The sequence below is a fragment of the Pezoporus occidentalis genome, unplaced genomic scaffold (genome assembly GCF_034315485.1).
Source record: "Pezoporus occidentalis ecotype Australia unplaced genomic scaffold, CSIRO_AGI_Poc_V1 ctg21, whole genome shotgun sequence".
Lineage (NCBI taxonomy): Eukaryota > Metazoa > Chordata > Aves > Psittaciformes > Psittacidae > Pezoporus > Pezoporus occidentalis.
The window spans coordinates 5,987,450-6,007,344 of NW_026913964.1; positions in this window are offsets into that span (position 1 = coordinate 5,987,450).

Below are 19,895 nucleotides of genomic sequence, written 5' to 3' on the forward strand. Positions count from 1 at the left end.
AATCAATCTTCATCTTGTGATGGTATTGCAGGTTTGATTGTTAAATATACCTGTATCTGTTGTAGTCAGAATAAAAATCAATCTGTTTGGTTGGTGAAGATAAAATATAACAGATTACTAGATTACAGTCTACAAGGAACAGCATGATGAAGATATTCCTAATAATAGAAAGGATTTTAGCCCAACACAAAAAGGTATGGTAAGAATAGTTTGAAGTCAATGTTCTATAAACTTCTGTTAGAAATACATTTTGAAAACTACATTAGTTAAACTGTGGAACTATTTATCAGGAGATGGTGGAGTCTTATTTTTTGACATCTTAAAAAAAAACTGAGTATCTTTCCCCAATGCACAGTATCCTAAACAGAAATTATGAGCATAGGGCAGATGTTAATTGGCACTTTGTTGATTGTCATATCTTATGGCCCTAAAATCCACAAAATTTCTACTAAAGCAAAAAGAATTTTGTCATTGACTTCTGTAGGAATAGTTTTTCTGTATGAATAACCTCATAAAAGGACTGAGGGTAATTATTTAGGATTATATGAGATAGAAATAATGGCCAATTATTGAGCTGTTTGGATTTTGAAATCCAAATATTGATTTCAGAAAATAAATTTTCTCCATATTTAAGTCTTCATATTACTATTATTTACAAGGTACTAACTTCTTAGCAGCAAGAGCGATTAGTAGAAGTAAAAATATCTTCTCAAGGCAGAGAAAAAGGCAACCTCAGTGCACAAGAAATTTAAAACCACTCTGAACAGAACACTAGGAAATATATGACCAAGTATATTCCTCTACCAACATTAGGGAATAGGCAATATATCTACTAAACAAGGGGCCAGGCTGCCTGCATCAGTGCAGATCAACTCCGGTATCTGACATTTGTGGCTAGCTATACCACCAGTTTCTAATAATCATGTGTCACAACCAGGCAGACCGGAATATCTAGTCAATAAAATGAACACAAAATATTTACTTTAACAAATTTTTTCTCACTATATATTTCCCAAATTAAACAGAGGGTTTATGAGGCATCCTAATTCTGATAGTTCTGTAACTTCAGAGTTCAGTGTTGACAGAGGGTCATTGGCTGGGTTATAAGACAATTCTTACCAACACAGAAAAAGAAACCTTTCTTCCTCTTTCTTGCCTCTGGGAAAATCGAATGGTACAATGGGACGAGTAGGAGGGCCGCTGCGGTGAGCCTCGAAGCCTGGGGCGCGGGCCCAGGTGGAGCCGCCGCAGGTGCCAAGGCCGGACAGTCATGTCTGGGGTTAGACAAGGATATAGGGGGACCAAAAGGTTTTCTCCAAGGCTGGACAGTGATGAGTGGCAGGGTGTGTGGGACAGTATGGGCAAGTATCTCAGCAGTTGAACATGGGTCAGTCGGTCCTAAGCGATAGGCGAGCGCCGTTCCGAAAGGGCGAGCGATGGCCTCCGTTGCCCTCAGCCGATCGAAAGAGAGTCAGGTTTGGGTCTTGTCTGGGGCCAGCAGCTCTCTCCTTTCACATCTCAAATGATGCAGCAGCCGGGTAGTGGGAGCTCCAAAGTCAAAACACTGCACTACACCAGCTACCAAGAAGGAGAAAAATGACTGCTACTGCTGAACCCAGGACATTATCCTATCCAACTGGACTCAGAAAACTCTGTATGTATTTTTGTAGTGCATAATGAAGTAAGAGACAACTTCAACTAACATTTTATCTTGACTTTTAATAATAGCTATGGAAGAAGTAGTTGCTCTGTGCCAAATTACAGACCACAGTTTGAATGAAATCTCTCTACCTAGGGATTCTTCCCACCTCTTCATATATTTGCATTTATCTTCCAAATTTATTTTAATGAGCTCTATATAAAAATGAGAGCTCATACTTCTCGAGCCTGATGAACGGGTAATTACTGTTTTGATTCCCATGAGAGGCCTTTGAAAACCCATCTTGTCATGGAAGTTAAGGGCATGTTTTAATTGTAAGTAGGAGAGTGCTGGGATAGTGCTTAAGGTGAATATTCTACCATGTAACCATTGTCCAAAATACCTTTACACAAATGACGTATCAATTGTGATACAGCTTTTGCCTGTATGATAGAGAGAGGTTAGATTTTTCTGCCAGGGAGTCTCAATTATTCTCCCTCTCTGCTAGACAGATCTGGTTTTAGTATTTCTCTGCTTCATGTGTTTGGAATAAGAGAGGAAGTAGTATGCTTCCAAATACCAAATTTAGGTCCATACTCAACTGATTACCTCCTGGCAATTAATAGGAGCACTTACATAAATAAAGGCATGAGAAAATTTCTCTTTTTAACCTATTTTTGGTGTCTAAGTGCTGCATTCAAGTAAAACTCTCAGTCCTTTTCTTCCACTTCAACAGTACCATGGGATTCTCATGCTGCAGGATATCAGATCAAAAGATAACAGCTCCAGAAACCTTCCCCTTATACCAGCTATTACACAGGTGATGTAATGGGTGCACCCATTATCCAGAAAATTCTGCCTGCCCTGAGGCATAGTGTCCCTGAGACCAGTGCTGCAATGGGAAAATTCTGTATACCAGCAGTAGTTACAGTGGAGTAGAGTCCAAATTTTCCACAGCAAATAAAGCTTATCAGAATTGTTTCAGTTCAGTTTTTTCATTAAAAATCTTTTTTTAAAAAATACAAAAAATCTGGTCAGAGTCAGGCAAGAACAGAGAACAGAAACCTGGCCAAAGCAGGGACTTGGGAGCCCAGCCTGTGAGAAAAGAAGCTTCCAGCTGAACCATGCAGATGTGACCTAGCTCCTGGAAGAGCACCTAGAAGTTGAGCCTCCTCCAGTTAATTCTTTAGCTATCAGTTCAGGACCTGATTGTTTTAACACCTCGTTTTTCCAGATCAGATTGTATCATCCCGTGCTTTGTACAGATTAAATTAAATAAAACTGAGAATTCATGACATATGCTTGAGAGACAAATTTAAAAGGCTATGCCATTTAACCCTTTTATAAATAATAAAATAGTTGATTTTTTTTAGTTAAAATTCTATTTAGCTTCAAAATGCCTTTATTTTTAATTTTTGAGGGGAAATAAGTTATCTTTAAAGAAAAATGAAACAAAATGCTTTTCCTCAGATTAAAAGAAACCCTATGTTTTTCATCAGGATAAAGGAAACCTTTTGGTTAGTCCAAAATGAATGTTTTCCAGTTTGCATTTCAGAAAGAAAAGAAAAAATAACAAAGTATATTATTTCAATTTTTCCCAGCATCAAACCAAAAAAAGTAATTTTATTTCCTCAGTTCTGTACACAAACACAAATGGAGCCTGAGGGAGAGACAGGTGCTCAGCATCTTTGAAAACCAGGCCATTAAAGTAATGATTTTACCCTATTGATCTTAAAGAGAAAGGAAATTGTACAAAGAATATATTTAGAGATGATACCAAAATAGGAAGGACTGGAAATAGCAAACATCAGAAGAGCTTAAAGCGCATTAAAATGAATACAATTTAATGTGGATAAATGTAAAATAATACACATGGAGAAAAATACTATCTGGCATAAAATCAAAGGAACACTCTAAGGAAGAACAATAATGTGGAAAAGATTTGGGGTGAGAGATAAGAACATATTGGACATGAGGTTTCAATTTAATGATGTTGCACAAGTAGCAGATCTATTCATAAAAACAGGGAGATATGAATTAAGAATTTGATTTACTTATTGCTAATGGTTGATGTAGTGTTCTACTTATCATTAACCAAATTCTGTGCTATTTGGAGAAGTCAATTTGTTCAGAATCTCCTTTTGCTTTACAGAAACAAGTGTTACAAGGTGTGATCTATTTTGTCAGAGGTTAAGGATGCTTCTCAGTTAGAGTTTAAGGAAAAGAAGATATGATAACAGTTTTTAAACGTTTATATGGCAATAGTCCAAAAGGAGAGAGAGATGACTAACGGAGGCTGGAAATGGCATGTTAAGGGACAATAACTTGAAAGGGGATAGAAATATGTAAATAAAAATTAAAACCAAAATGTCACAAGGACAATGAGATGAAGGGAAAATTCGCCCTAGAGGTAGTTGATGCATCATGTCTACATGTGCTTCAAAAGAGATTTGATAAAACCTTGAGGGCATTTACAGAAGACAAGCTTTCCACGTAGGGCATTGGGCTATTTGACTTAGACAATCTTTTCCACTTGTTACCAAATCAAAGTATTTTGTGTTTTGTTGTGCTTTGATTTTTCTAAATTTCAGACTCTTTTTCATATTTGCCAGGCTGGCAAGAAGATGGGTATTCTTTTGTTTTGTAAATGCTTTTCTAATTCAATCTGATAAGGCTTGACCTGGAAGAACATAAGGGGTGACAGGTATTGTTGGGTTTATCAAGTTTGGCATTTTTGCAGTGGTGTTCATATACACTGTTGACCAAGCACACCAGGCAAATGTTTGAAACTCGCAAGTCCAGTGCTGACTGTTTCAGAACTTTGATGGTTTTGTTAATAGGTCCCTCAGTTAATGAATCATTCTGCACAAAGGAAATATTCCAGAGCTTCTTCAGATGTAAGAATGCAGCTCAGGACCAGTTAACTTCCATTTCACACTTTTAAGGAGTTTTTTGCTGCAGTATTTTTTTTTTACTTTTTTTTTTTTTCCCAAGTGAAAATTGAGTTTCTGAAGAGCAAGATGACAGTCTTGGATAAAAAAATTTAAAAGTAAGAAAAATTTCCTAGGTTTCTTCCCTAGCACACTCATGCTCAATCCAAGCCTTCCCTGCAGGGATTTTAAGATAGAAATCACATGGCTAACATTAAAAACTTGTTAAAGGATTAGGGGCCATGTCCTGAGCCAGGTTTAATTGAATGCAGCTCCATGGAATACAGCAGAGTTTTACCCTTCCACAGCAATTGAGAACCTGATCATAAAAATGTCTTGGGCTGGTTTATTACAGGAATGGGTAGGTATGTTCATATTTGATTCCTGGCTCCAAGATTTTTTGACCTGTTACAGTTGTCTAGTTCTTGGTAAACTGAAATAAAAAATTACATACAGAGTCAAATACCTGAAAGTGCCTTGCAGGACAGGAAATGCAATGTTGTGTTGTCTCATTCTCATGCATTATGCCACACATTTTAACTGCAGGCGCACACTTTTCACAGCCCCATCTCCCACCCCCAAAACTATTGCCCCACTTTGAGAACTAGCTGGAGTGAGGCTCCTGCTCTGTATGCCCTCTTACCTTTTCCTCTTTCTCACTCCATGTGTGAGTCCCAGCCTAATTTACAATCCTGCCATCCAAACCCTACATAAAATACACAGATTGTTCATGTCTTCAGGAGCTTTTCCATAGTGACTCATTAATTATTTTTACAGCATTTTATGAGAAATATATTATAATTCCCTTTCCACAGATGAAAGAACTCAGACAGGAAAGGAACATGGCCAGTTTTGGGCCACAATACAGATCAGTAGTAGGCCCAGAACTCCTGGTTCTAAGCTTGCATTTTGTTCTTCCCAAAAGGAGAAAAGTAGCCATATTCACAGTTTCCAGTATATGCACTGGTAGTCATGAAAGCTATTCCAAAAAGCAGGACCAAAATGCTGCAGTGAGGGCACTCAACTAATGAAGAACACAGAGGTCACTTGTAAAATTATTAACTTACAGAATTTCTGGCATAGAAACAAATATAAACTTTCCAGGGTCTAGAGTTTAATCACTGATCACACTCTGAGTTTATGAAATCTGCTCTTATTTTATACACTTTTTTCTTCTACACAACATGATACGCGGCTTCCAGAAAAAGGCCTCCTTGCAGAAGGGCCTTTGACAAGTACCTGTTTTCGTCATGTCAGAAGTCTGAAAATAACTTAAATTTGTCATGATTGATGAAATGTGTGTTTTAATTACTTTTAAAGTACATCTTGAATTTCTGAGTCACTGGTCTGTGGTACCATCTTGCAAAAAGTAGAAGTAACGTGTGTGAGTAACCTTGCTTATATACTGGAAACTCAGGTCCTTCTATATAAGCAAGTTTCATCCTGCTTCATTAAAAACATGCAGAAATAATACGCAATATAAGAGAAGAGATTCAGGACAGTTGATTTCGCAGTCTGTCAGATATATCTCAAAGAAAGTTTTAGTGTATTTGTTCCCGAAAACCAGTTAAGAAATGATGTATCTAAAAGCACCTTTGTTTTGTTTTGTTTTGTTTTTAATGTGATTAGTTATACAACTGAATTAAAGTATATGGAAATATTATTTGTATACTTTTTTCACCTCAATGTTTTATCTTTGTTATGATAACAAAAATATGTTCTGTCCCAGAGTGTATCAGTCATCTGCTTTTGATATTGTGCATTATAAATTATTGACACTTCTCTGTGTCAGAGATTGAAGAGTTTCTCTGTAAGAGTATCCAGAGGACCTGCTTACTCATTTGATCACTCCTGTGTTGGATCTACCTGGATCATGTTGCCTTGGACTCCTTGTCATAGTTTTCTTATAAGTGACTAAAAGAGACAGAGATATATTTAAAGATAAGGTTGCACCTTTTTTCCATCAGAGACTATGATCTCTCCTAGTTAGGAGTATGAAAATGCTGAACATGAGAAAGGTTGTGTTTACAATACTTCTGACTGGAACTAGAAATGGAAATGCCAGAAGAACCAAGAGGAGCACGTCTTGGAAAAATTTCAGTCCAAAGGTGAAAATGAAAGAACTTCAGGACTTTTTCTAAAAAGGTTCTGAGTGAGTAAATGAACTTTGTATACTTACTCAAATGCCACATCCTGCAAGGTTAAAACTGGAAGATTGGAAACCAGGTTATAATCTTAAATCACATCAATGCCACCAACACAAGACAAATAACGTGATTTAAAATGCATATTTATCTGTTATATGGCAATGTAGCTTCTCCAGATGTTGCATTTCAGTGTTGAGTTTTTGTCCATGTTAGATTTTCAAAATGGATATTCAGAAGATCTCTAAACAGCTGTGCTCTCTCTAGACAGGAACCTTTTAATCCATCACATCACAATTCAGTTTTGTTTGTTGTTGTTTGGTTTTGTTTGTTTTTTTTTAATCCTAAACCATTTAAAATGAAGGCCACATTAGGCAAAAAAGATACTGTACCCCTCAGGTTGAGTAAATGATGCATAGCAGCCACCTTAGAAGAGGAGACTGTAGGCAGATGGATGGACTCTTACAAATATCTGCTAACAGAGCTCCTCTAAATTAGAGGTCAGAAAGCAAAGAGCAATCCAGAACATCAACTTGGTTGCGGATACTCCTCCCCAGAGGACATGTTTTTCAAGACTATGTGAAATCAGGTTGGCAGCTTATGAAAGATGTAATCTTGCTCCCACATGTCTCATGAAAAACCACAGGAAATAGCACTCATGTTCCTCACACCAGAAGTCAAGACACACATAATCAAATACCATATAGTCTCTTACTATAAAGTGTAGTCAGGAGGCTTTGGCTTATTGTCTGTAGTCAATATGTATAAGCAAGCATGCATAATATTTTTTTTTTACCTATAAAAATTATTTTAATTGTCACCACCATGGAGGTGTTTTTATGATTCATCCCTCAAATAGCTTCTTTTCTGGTCACATTGTCCTTTCTGATGGCTAGCACATTAATTACAGTCATTCTGCATAGGTACGTAATGCCACAGTGGGATATGTAGTACTGCTTCACCTCCTATTGCCTACTTCTCTTTTTTTGATCACTTTACACTTCACTTACACCAGTATAAATGCACTAAAATGTAAAAGCAGAGTCTGGTCAGAACTAGTTCTCCAATAGGCAATTTACATTCTTACTTTTGCAGCTGTTATATTTAACAATTTTTAGAGAAAATAAGGAAAATGAAATTGTTGAATAAAAATGATTGAAGTCTTATTACAGAAAAAATCTAGATTATTGTATAGGGTTGATTTTTAGAATATGTACCCTTTTCAGATTCTAAAACTACATTTCTGTTTTAGACATTTCTAAGGCATTTGGCAAGCACTGCTTAGAAGATTATAGTGAAATTTAATTTTAACATCAGAAAAGCTTAGTTTAGGTCAGAAGTGAAAACCTGTTTGAAGATTCCAGCCTCTGCTGTGAAGGACAGACCTCAGGTCATGCAGACAGCAGGAATTAATTTCTGGCAATTTCTAGTAATAAGAATTTAGACAAGACAGGTTATTGTAAACTACTAATTACATTACAAAGCCAAAGTCTGAGGTCCAGTTTAGTTATTGCATTACAGTTTTTCATGCTACCTGTCCAGCTAACACCACTTCTAACAGGTAATATGCATCTTTTACAATCAATATTATTTTAGGTATCATCATAATCTCTCCAGATTATGATTATCATTATTTCTGTATCCAGAAATCTAAACCTCTTGCTATAGTTCCATAACTACTTGATGAAAGGCTCTACATGTTCAGATCATAATTCTTCCTATCAATCACTTTTTGCACCATTCTCCTTTCTCAGGACTCCATATGCCCTCATTGGAAATCTGAGGGCTCCTAAAGGGAAAAGGTAAAGAGGAAGATATTGGAAGGGACAAAATGTGAGATATAACTTCCTCTCATCCATCCATAGATATTGAGAAAAATGTGAATACCAGATGACAGCCATTGTCTAGGGAAGCTTTGGGAATTAATGTGGATGTAGCAGCTTTGCCAAAGTATGGAATGAGATACCAAGAACATAAAGCACAGGTCAACACATAAGATCTATCTTCACACAAATAGTTTTGAACTCTGGAATTCAGAAGGTCTGAGAGTTGACTCTACAGTCTGTTCTGCCACAAAGTAGAGAAAGGGTATGACTCACCTTCACTGGAACGAATCAGGAGCCATTTCTATATGGAAATCCTTTGGGAAATATTGTCCCTTTAGCCCATTCCCTGGGGTTTTCACTGCTAGAGGGGACAAACAGGCCCAGATATATTGCGTAAAGATTATCCGCTTAATGGCATTTGAACAATTACTGATATCTCTCTTCCTGCACTTGTTCCAAACAGACAAATGTATCTGCTTTTCACTTCTGCATAAATGGGTGTCCCTTTTCAGTTTGTTAAGGCTTAACCTTCAAAATCAGATTTTCCTTATAAAATAAAAGGGACATATGTTTGATGGAGGAAAATGCAACTAATTTAATATCAGGAGTAGATAAACAAATCCTTAAAGGGCTGCTGGCTATTGATTTACTTTCTGAGCTGATTTCTCTGGATCAGAAACTCACTCCCACGCTTGGTGGGGAATACATATTTTAACCCTAGGGTTTGATCTACACTAGGGAAATTTCACCCAAATTGACAGTGGTTTTAGAAGTGATTTGCCAACACAGTTTTAAAAGTAATTGCAATTGTTTAGGATTCACTGTCTTGGAATCAAGTAAGAACAGTTTGGATTATTTGGTGCTTCCAAAGACTTTAGCTGGCTTTTAAGCAAGAATTCAAGAGCCCATCTTAAGAAGTAATGACACTCCCAGGAGCTCTGAGTGGCAATGAGCCTCTGAGTTCACAGTTTTCTGCGTTAGTCCCAGTGTTCCTTGGATTTTTATTATATTTCACTGAATGAAAAGGGGCTTTTTTGAGACATGCTGCTCTTAGGCACCACAACCATGCAACATTTGATAGCAACAGATTTCAAGTGTTTTAACATAGTCCAGGTATTTATGAATTTGTGTTCCAATAGATAACTCCAACCAGTAATAACATTAAAAATGCACAGGCTGTCAGACTTCTTCGATAGTAGTGTCAATATTATTGACAATAGTATGGTTCTGCATTAGGTCTTCAACTAAATTTCTGTTTGAAGTATAACACTTGTTTAACATGTAAGCTTGAAACTTGAACCTTCTTTTGGTGGATATTTTTATAATATGCGCTGCATCATTTTATAGCACCAAGGATGACTCCACGCCATGATCAAACAATTGTTATTTTAAAAAAGTCTTTTATTGTAAACTCAGAGAATTTGTGATCTTAACAGCTTCTTTATAAAGAAAACAGGGGGAAAAAAAAAGGAAAGGAAAGGCCTTCTGTACTTTCCGTAGTATGAAAAGGACAGTCTTACATGTTTGCTGTAACTATCCTGAAAACACTTATGTAACTGCATTTTGATGCAGAGAGATGCAAGGTTTCTATTAAATAAGAGCTGTATTTCCTGGAGAGGAGCCCCTTTTAATAGAAAGAAGAAAAAAAAGTTTGTAGAGTAGGCATTTAGCTCTGCTTTCTCCAGTAGATGTCACTTGCAGTACATAATTCATGTAAAGAAGTCAGAATATATAGAAATTCATTGCTTTCCTTAAAATATGCAATACAAATTAAAAAGCAATTTTAGTGCCCTGTGTATGTAGTAAGTTTGGCATTTGGTTTATTTTAACAGATGGCATTGAAATAACAAAAGGTAAAGCATTTTTGTTTCCAACTGATCAGTGAGGATTGTGTCTCTGTCTCTTATTTGAAATAACAGAAGGAGACAAATTTACTTGTTGACACATGTGAAGTCTGTGTCACACATGATCTAATATTATATTGACAACTAGGATTTGGCAATTATCAAATTTATTTTAAAGATAAAATATATTACACAATTATTTTTTATTTCAGAAGTATTAGCATTTTGAATGAAATTTAGTAGGGAAAAATTATAGGACCCCATCAGCAGAGCTATTTTCTTGTATCAACGAAAGAGAATTTGTGGGTATGTGAACTATGTAAGGGAAGCTGTCTTGCATTATAATTGATTAGAAATGTAAGTGATGTTCTAGGAACTTCCTTTATGACTTCTATTATTTTGTAATCTATTTCTTTTCCTATAATGATAGTGTAACAACACTGTCTTCAGTCGAATCCCTATGGACTTATATACACGCAAAAACCTTGTCTTTGGGCCTTCAGTGCCTCAGGGATATACTGTGACTCCATGATCTCAAGGTCACTGATGATGGTGAATTATCTGCACGGATTCACATTTTATAGCAGACCATTTTCCTTGTCTCCAACTGACATGTCAGCTAAGAATCTACATTATAGGATTTAGGCACTAGTGGTTCATTTGCTGGGTGATTACAGTGTTTGATGTCTCTGGAGGCAACCCTTCTCTGCTCACCTTAGCAATCCTTCCTTTCATCAGGTACAAGATTGTTAGAGCTGCTGTATTAATTTCCATTCCACTCTCTATTGCATGGATGAGGTGACTAGGAGACCAGGTTTGGACTTTGGCTCTCTTTTTCCTTCCTGGATTCTGATCAAAGACCCATAGGAAAATATCAACGCAGGTTAGTTTAGAGAAGGGGATAAAAAGTAGTTATGCTGTCTTCTCATCTTGTTACCAGCTCATTCCCTTATCTCCCCCTGGTAACCACACAAACAAAATTTTGAAAATTTTCAGAAGGAATGTCTACCCAAGTAAGCAGGAACCACAGAGATATGGACATGAGCCCCCTACTATACCTTTGCTCTCTCCCTCAAGGGATTTTAATAATTCAGATGTGGATAAACCATGTCCTGCTCAGGAGAGAGTTTGAGGAACCTGCCTTGGGAAAGTAGTGGAGGTCTTTAAAGCTTTGTCCCTTATCCCCTAAGAAACCTGGTGTATACTGTAAATGGAAGGAGTGAAAGCCTAAAATTTCAATAGAAATATATATTTCCCCAAAAGGAGAGGTGAAGTTGAAGGTGAAATACTGCATACGAAAATCAAAAACCAGCTACTGCAAGGAGGAGAGCGAGAGGGAGAGGGAGAGGGAGAGGGAGAGGGAGAGGGAGAGGGAGAGGGAGAGGGAGAGGGAGAGGGAGAGGGAGAGGGAGAGGAGAGGAGAGGAGAGGAGAGGAGAGGAGAGGAGAGGAGAGGAGAGGAGAGGAGAGGAGAGGAGAGGAGAGGAGAGGAGAGGAGAGGAGAGGAGAGGAGAGGAGAGGAGAGGAGAGGAGAACTCTGGGAATTTAGTAGAAATAATAATCCTGATAAAATTAATCAGGGGACTTTCTGGGAACTGAAGACACTCATGCACTTTGGCTGCATTAATTTTTGCTCATTTTTTTCTATGTCCTTTAAAAAAAAATTAATTTGCCAGAAAATGAAACTAACCCAACCCTTTAAAATTTTGACCTGGCACAGGCTGTTGGTATTCTTCGGCCAAACTGAAGAATGATCTGTAATGCCATTTACCTATTTTCATAAGTAATGCAATAGCTACTCTGAGCTGAGCCCATCCAGGTGAGTCACTTTTTTTTTTAAGCAGCATTCATATTCCATGGTGAAGGGTGCAGTGTAAGTCTAAAAAGCATAGAAGAGTTTTGGTATTTATTTCCTCTGCTTCTAGGCACACACTTGCAGTTTTGAGAATTTCTAATGTAAAGAGATGGTAATTTCTCATTTAAATGAAAACTATATGCTTTACTGAAGTGCAAGACATTATAAACAGGCAATCTAAAGGTAAAGATTACAAAGTCGATGTAGGGGCATGTATTGGTACCTAATCAGAGGATCTCATGTTCTCCTAGGAATTCTGTGTTATGGTACCATAAAACTAGGTATTGTGAGCTTCATTTTATAGATATGGAGGGAGGCATATAATTCACCTCTGATAAACCTGTGCAGTTACAGTGACAGAGCCAGAAGGAAATCTAAGACTGTTGATTTCAAAATCTCTGCTATGCCCATGAGGTAACTTTCCCTTTTGCTCTTCCTAAAGGGAGACTCATTTCTCTCTTCACAGATTCTGAAGGTCAGAGGGAATATCCCTGAAATGGTAATCTGGCCTTTTACAATCCTGAATGACTGTTTCTAACTTATCTATTGTTTATTCATGCTGAGGAATACGCAGATTTAAAGAATTTATAGCAGAAAGCTCTCTGAATTTAAACATGGCACATACAAGTATCTTTCGATATTGTGATGGCATGAGAGACACATCAGCTTCTGACAAGCTCATCTAGGGGATTTGGGAGGACATGAGGTTATCCCTTTTCTAAGTTATTCGACATCTGGGTTTCTCCTTCTACAATGTTTTGACACAAGTTAATTGCCAGCTTCATTCATGTGAGTGGATGCTTTTAAAGGCAGCACTGCAAGAATTCGTGTACTTCTTAAAGAAGCAGAGTACCCCATACCATTTCCAAAACGATATCCCTGCTTGGTTTTGCTGTCAGTGTTGGTAAATGTATATATTTAGCTTCACTTGACCCAGTGAAGCTTCATCTGTCATGCCAGAGAGTAAGGACATCTCTCTGGATGTAAAGGACATTGAAGAAAGAGAATCGGCTAGTATTTAAAGTGAGTATTAAGTAATAATAATGTAAACCCATAAGAAAAACAAAGGGATTAATTTTAAAGAGGAAGATTACTTCTGGCAGTTTTGCCTTTTGGTTCTGTGTTCTCATCAACATTTTAAACCATTCAATTTCAAATATCCTCAGAATTCACAAATAAGACAGGAAATCCAATACTTTATTGATGCTTACAGCCAGAAAAATGAAGAAGCTCTGATTTAAATGGTCAGACTGGCTATCCTTCAAGCTATCATTCTTTTAAATCCCCATGCTCCAGCAGTTTGCTCTGAGACTTGCAACTCATCTGATTCCCACTTCTGAGAACTAAATTCTCTGAAACAAGTAGATAACCTCCACTGGTTATGATTTTATGACATTACTTTAATTAGCAGGTCATCCTTCTACTTGAGACAAGTCAAGTAAGTATTCTATTTTACAGTATTGCTGTTCAGGTACTATTGACAACTGATTTTTTTTTCATACTAAGCAACACAGAGATTGGATACTCAAAGGTAACTATAATTCTCTTGGGGGAAAAATTAAAAAATGATGTCTGGTCGCTTTAGACATGGCAGGTCTCCAAGTACATGCTGAATTGCAAAAATATAACACATTTGAAAAGAATATTTATGTGTCCTTTCTTCACTATATGTGCGGTATTTTTCTCCCACGTCACAAAAACTGTAACCACAATTTACAAGTATATGCACAATCAAATTGCTATTGATTTAGCAATGCCTTTCTTTGATGTCCCTTGCCTTAACCTCATTTATAAAGCTGTTTTGCATTATTTCAAACTGTCAATGATTTGTGCCTCATGAATATTCAAATCTAATTTGCACTTACCTTTTTGGCATGCATGCTTACTTGTAATATGTCTCATTTGCCCTTTGTTTTGTGTTTATTTGCAGATTGTTTAGTGAAATAAACTCTGTTTTTAAAGTAATAGCATCTAGTTAAACAGAAGTTGTGCAATTCTCACCTTACTACAGTTTTATATCACTGTAATTCCATTAACTTCACTAGTTTCTCCTGCTTAAGCAAAGAGAATGAGGTCCATGAACTCCTTCTGTTCTCTGTTCCTGAATTTGCATCAACATCACTTCGCATGTTTATTGGAATAGCAATGTTTTTATTTAATATTCCGTTCAGAAAGAAATATCAAGACTAAGCCCTCTCATCCTAATGTTTCAAGCTTTAGGACAGTTCAGATCTTCAAATCCAACTAATGATTTAGAATTAATTCCTCTGACTTATAAGTGTTCACTGATAACACTTCATTAACAAAGGAAAAAAAAACTTCATTTGACTTATTTTTGTGGCTATGATAAATCCAGTAGAATAAATCCTCAAATTAAAAATACTTATATAATAGTATGCCCTTCCCCAGCAAACAAAATAATCCATCTAGAAGTATAATAATTGCAGCACAGGGAGTCTGAAATCCCATTCTTTGCAAGTTTGCTAATCTAAAATAAATAAATAAGAAGTCTGTTGAACTGTTAGGTGCCCAAGGAAAGCAGGATCAAGGTCTTTCTTTGCATTGTTTTTTCCCTTGCATGGAAGATTATGTAATGAAAGCAGTGCCTCTCCCAGATACTAAGAATTGTGCTAGATTTTTATTTCAGGAACAAACAGTTACCAGGAACATATTGGCTGCAGACAGGACCTTCTTCAGTAAATGAAGTCTGGAAACAACAGTAAAAAAAAAAATGCGCTTTTGGATCAAACAATATGATCTTACTTGAGTATCAAAAGCCATTTGCCAGGGGAAGTGATCTGAAGTTAAACCAGTGGGGAGAAGAAAGGCAATTGATGATTTTCTGTGGTGTTTGATAGCTGAAATTAACCTAGAGTGGCAAAACCAGTTATGTTCTTGGGTTCATACTGCAACCCTATTTACAAGGCAGGTCTAGGGGGTTCAGACGGCTCATGTTTTGATCATGTTTATGATCATATACGTGAACATTAAAGGAAGCAAGATTTTTCTTTGAACAAGTATTAGGTGAATACATTTCCTTTATGGATTGAATCCTGCTCATTCGGAGCCAGAATGAGGCTTTGGATGAATACCTGTACAAAACAAAAGCATGCTGGCACAGACACAGATATTTCTCGGGCACTTTTATTATTCATTTAGTCTCCTGTTTAAAAGTCTTCAATCAGCCTGTTGGGAAATAGAGCAAGTGTGATAAGTGACCACTGACACTTCAAGAGTAATGAAATGAAAAGCCCAGCTGAACATATTGTGAATGATTCTTAGGCTGGAAACTTTGCCTAAGCTATTCTTGGTGAATATTTTGAAGTAAAGAGAGCTCTACCTCTGAGGACCAATTGCACTGCCCAGATCTGATGTGGGGTTCCCAACTGGGAATAAGAAATCCAAGCCCAGAAAATATGGCTGCGTTCATCCAAGAGTTCATTTCAAATGAATAGTTTTTTCAGCTCTTCCATAAAAGAGAAAAATATTGCAAATGTTTATTTTTAGCTTTGCACATGAATAATAGAAATAAAATGGTACAAGTATTTAATGTGAAAAAAAATTTTAAAAGTATCTCATATATACATTAATAATTATATATTAGTAGGTTAGTAATGCCAGGACCATGTTTTTAAATGGCATGTCTCAGCTGTTGTGAAGTCCAAGGTAAAGTCATGTGCCCTCATGCACCCAAGAAATAGTGTTATCCAGTATGACACATGCCTAGATATGTCTTACTGTGATCGTAATACAGCCTCAAGGTAAGAGTACAAGACAATGACTTGTGTGTTATTTTTTCAATGCTGTTTATGTTTATCTCCTAAAAAAAAAAAAAAAAAGGTTCTCCTAGAGCTATTTATGTCATTGATCAATAGAACTATTAGTGATGGTTTATAAATGCATGAGGCGTTTTAAATTTAGCATGTACTTTAAAAAAGAAATCTATTAGAAGAGTAACTTGATCATGTTTCATTACTGAAAAGCCTGTTCATTTTGAAAAACACTTTTGAAAAAGCAGAATGTACCACCATGACATGAGAGATACTTAAAGTGTCAAAAAAAACCCATAGCTGTGAATCACAAAAGTATGAATTAAAGAACTAATGTTTTCTTGTGCTGAGAGCTTACTGCAAGGGTTGTGACTGCTCACAATTACTATCAGTAGGACCTGGAAAGCTGTCTACTTCGCACAGGCAGACTTGGCATCCTGCAAAACTACCCTGCAGAATCCCACCCTGTGTCCTTAGTTCACGTTCTCCTTCAGTCAAATGGGACCTTGGGACAGAGATTTGGGCTTGAAGATGTTGAAGGCTGTCAGCATATAAAACATTGTTAACAGAGATTCACAGCACTGAGCTGTTTTTCTATGAACTTTTGGTCCCCCTAATAGATGAGGCCTATAGACCCTGGCAGCCTTTCTTATGAGCAAGGATTAAAACTGGTAGCATCTCAGGGTCTACAGTTTTGGACCTACTTTGTTACGCAGTGTCAGGATATAGGACAATTTCCTTTCTAATGTACCAACATTACAGTCAGTGGTGGTACAGCACAGATGAGATTTGCTGTTTGAGTTTATTGGCTAACTGTGATGGGAAAAACATGGTGAGTGGAACTATGTAAACACAGTAAGACAGTTAGATATACAATTTAGACCCAGGGTTTGTTGTTTAGAATTCAGAGCAGCCTCTGCCCTTTAACACCATTACCAGGGAGAATATACCATCTAATTCACCATGAATGCAGATACCCAGATTTTTTTATTCTAACATGGAAAACCTGGTGATGTCCAAGAACATGTTATGACTAGTGTTGTCCCTCTGCTTCCTCTTCATCAGTCCTGTAGGAACCATTTTCTCCCTTGAGAAACGGATCTTCTCTGCAATGCTACTGTGAATCATCCTGTTCAACCTACCAAGACCCAAATGGAATAAGATTTTCAAAATTATGAACAACAGAGAGAAAAAAATAAAGTGAGAATAATCATGGAGGATTCACCTTCATATAGTAATACATATCAAGTAATGTATTTTCCCTGACTTACGTTATACCTGAGTCTCATTGCTTTGCATTAGTGAGGTAATTAATTTAGCAGGAGAGATGAAAGGAGCCCAAGAGATGACAGCAGGCATGTGTGAGAAAGAAGGCAAGTGTAGGTCTGCAATGGTGGGCAGTGGAAAAGTGTTTTCAACATGCATTTTGTAACTCTTATAACAGTGTAGAGGAATGCATATATAGGAGAAGGAGATGTGGTGCCTTTTCTAATCCTTCATCCATGATTGTGTCCTGATTGCCCTCCCTGTTATTAGAAGACAAAGTCCTGCAGTCCAAGGCAACATGTTTAATTTTCTTGTGTAGCTTAGATCACTTACAGTGAGGGGTTAAACTAAGAAAAACCTAAATTAATATGTATCCTGCTTGGGTAGGAAAATATATATATATTTCATATGTATATATACACATACAAATATATATGTACTTCTTTTTAGACCTAAGGCTACTTAGGGGAAATGCTTTATCCAAGGGCTGTTCTGGGAGCTGGGAGTGCTGTACTAAACCTTTGGGGCAAACGTTTGCATTGAATTGTTGAAAGAATCTGAGATTGGCAACGCCACCCTACCCTTGGCTAATGAGCCTTCCCCGAGAGAATATCAAGTGCAATTACCTTTCAGGGAATAACAACATACCAAAGAACCATGGACCCGGCAGAGAAAAACGAAACACACATTCGTAGGTAGAAACCGCTATGAATCAGCATTAATTATCCAATAGAGGGAACAGGGTTGCAATAAGTCTCTGTTCCTGACTCACACCATAGATCACACCAAATGTGAGCTACTTGTAGAAAAAACATTTGCAAAGTTCAGCTTGCCCTAACCCCTTCCCCTCCCGTGTACACTGCTGCACTCGAGTGGTGCGGGGGGGGGGGGGGGGGGGCAAGTTTCCCGACCCTCAGTTTGGAGGCGGCTGGGAGAGGTGACAAAGGGGCTGGGGCTGGTGGGCGTGAGGGACTCGTGGACCTCAATCAGCGTGACAGTTACTCTAACGCCAAGACTCATTCAAGGTCTCCCCGTGTGCCGATGCGGCATCGGACACAGCTCTTCCCCACAAGCCTTTAGGGAGGCGGTTTCCGCCTTCAGAGCAGGGGGATCTTCGTTCCCCCACGTCCGCTTGCCCCGGCAAATGCAGAAAGGGGGAACAGTTCCTGGCGCTCGGGCTCTTGCTGTGCACATTCCCAGGATGGAGACCAGGAGGGACGGGAAGTGGGGGAAGTGGGAAAACCTCATATTTTGCGCCCAGCGATTGGAAAGTGCATGTCCAGCTCTGGAGAGATGCTAAGGGCTGCCGGCCGGCGCCGCGCCTCCTCAAGCCTGCGCCTTCGTGCTGAGGCGCATCCTCCCGTGGGGGCAGTGCCTATGCACGGAGCCTCCACGGCGGCGGAGCGGGGCGGGAGGCGCAGTCCCCAGGAGATCCCGGTCGCTGCTGCCCTGCGAGGCCCGGGGAGGCTCCCCGGGGAGCCGGGAAAGCCCGCCTCAAACTCTTCGGACGTGAAAACGGCGCGGAGAAGAGCTTGCTGCTTTGCTGAAACGAGGCACACAGATATTGAGTTTGTCAGGGATCATAAAACGTGAATTGATTATTCAAACAACCATTGATTATAAAAGAATGCTTACTGCAGCGATGGGAAAGGTTAAAAGGAAATTGACCCTCTGCGTACGTGACATAAAGTCATTAGGTAAATGAGATATTCCTGCAGGGTGTAATCAAGGTCACGTTAATTTTATTTGCGGTATTCAGCTCAAATCTAGAGCTTCGTTTGGGGCGGCAAATTGTTCCCGAGGGAGCCGAACCACCAGGTAGACCCCAGGTGCCGCAAGAAAAGGTAAATACATGCCAAGGAGCCCAGCGTATTCCTCCCGAAGCCCCGTACCTGCGGCGGGCCCGAGCCCCAGCCCGTCTGCGGCGGCAGGAACTCTTGCCTTACCGGTGCCCGCAGAGAGGCGCAAAGAGGCGCGGAGCGACGTGCAGGATCGGGCCTCCCCGGAGAGGTGTTCTCACCTCTCTGAGACCGGGTCGCCTCCTCTGAGCCGGAGGAGAGCCAGAAGTGCCGGCGATGTCAAGGACCCTCGCCTCTCCCGGGTAGGATGAGAACGTGTAAAAAAAATAGATTTATTTATGCACATATTTATCCCCTCTAATTATAGAAATTAATCCTCTTACTTATGACTAAAAGGTAACGTCTAAGGCGTCCCTTTGATGTTTAACAGCATCATTTGTGGCTAACATTCCAACTGATTAAGGAGTAATTGTTGTTAAATGCTTTACAAGTGGATAGTGTTTAATTGAGAGGCATTCATAATTTTACGGCTTACCACAAAATGAAACGTAATTAAAAACGCAGGAATTTCCAACTGATTTTATTCCAATTATGTTTATTGTTCAGACTAATTACTGCACGAGATGGGGTACTTTCCCCATCTCTCAGTGGCACACATCTCCCAGATACACCCTTGCTGGTTTTTCTTTTCCAGGTACAGGCTGGGAACCGCTTTCTGCAGCCTCCTCTATCCCTCAACCTTCTCCCTCCCCCCCCCCCCCCCAATTAAATGCTCCAGCCTTTTCTTCTCTCCTCCATGCAACACCTTGGGATGTGAGAAAGT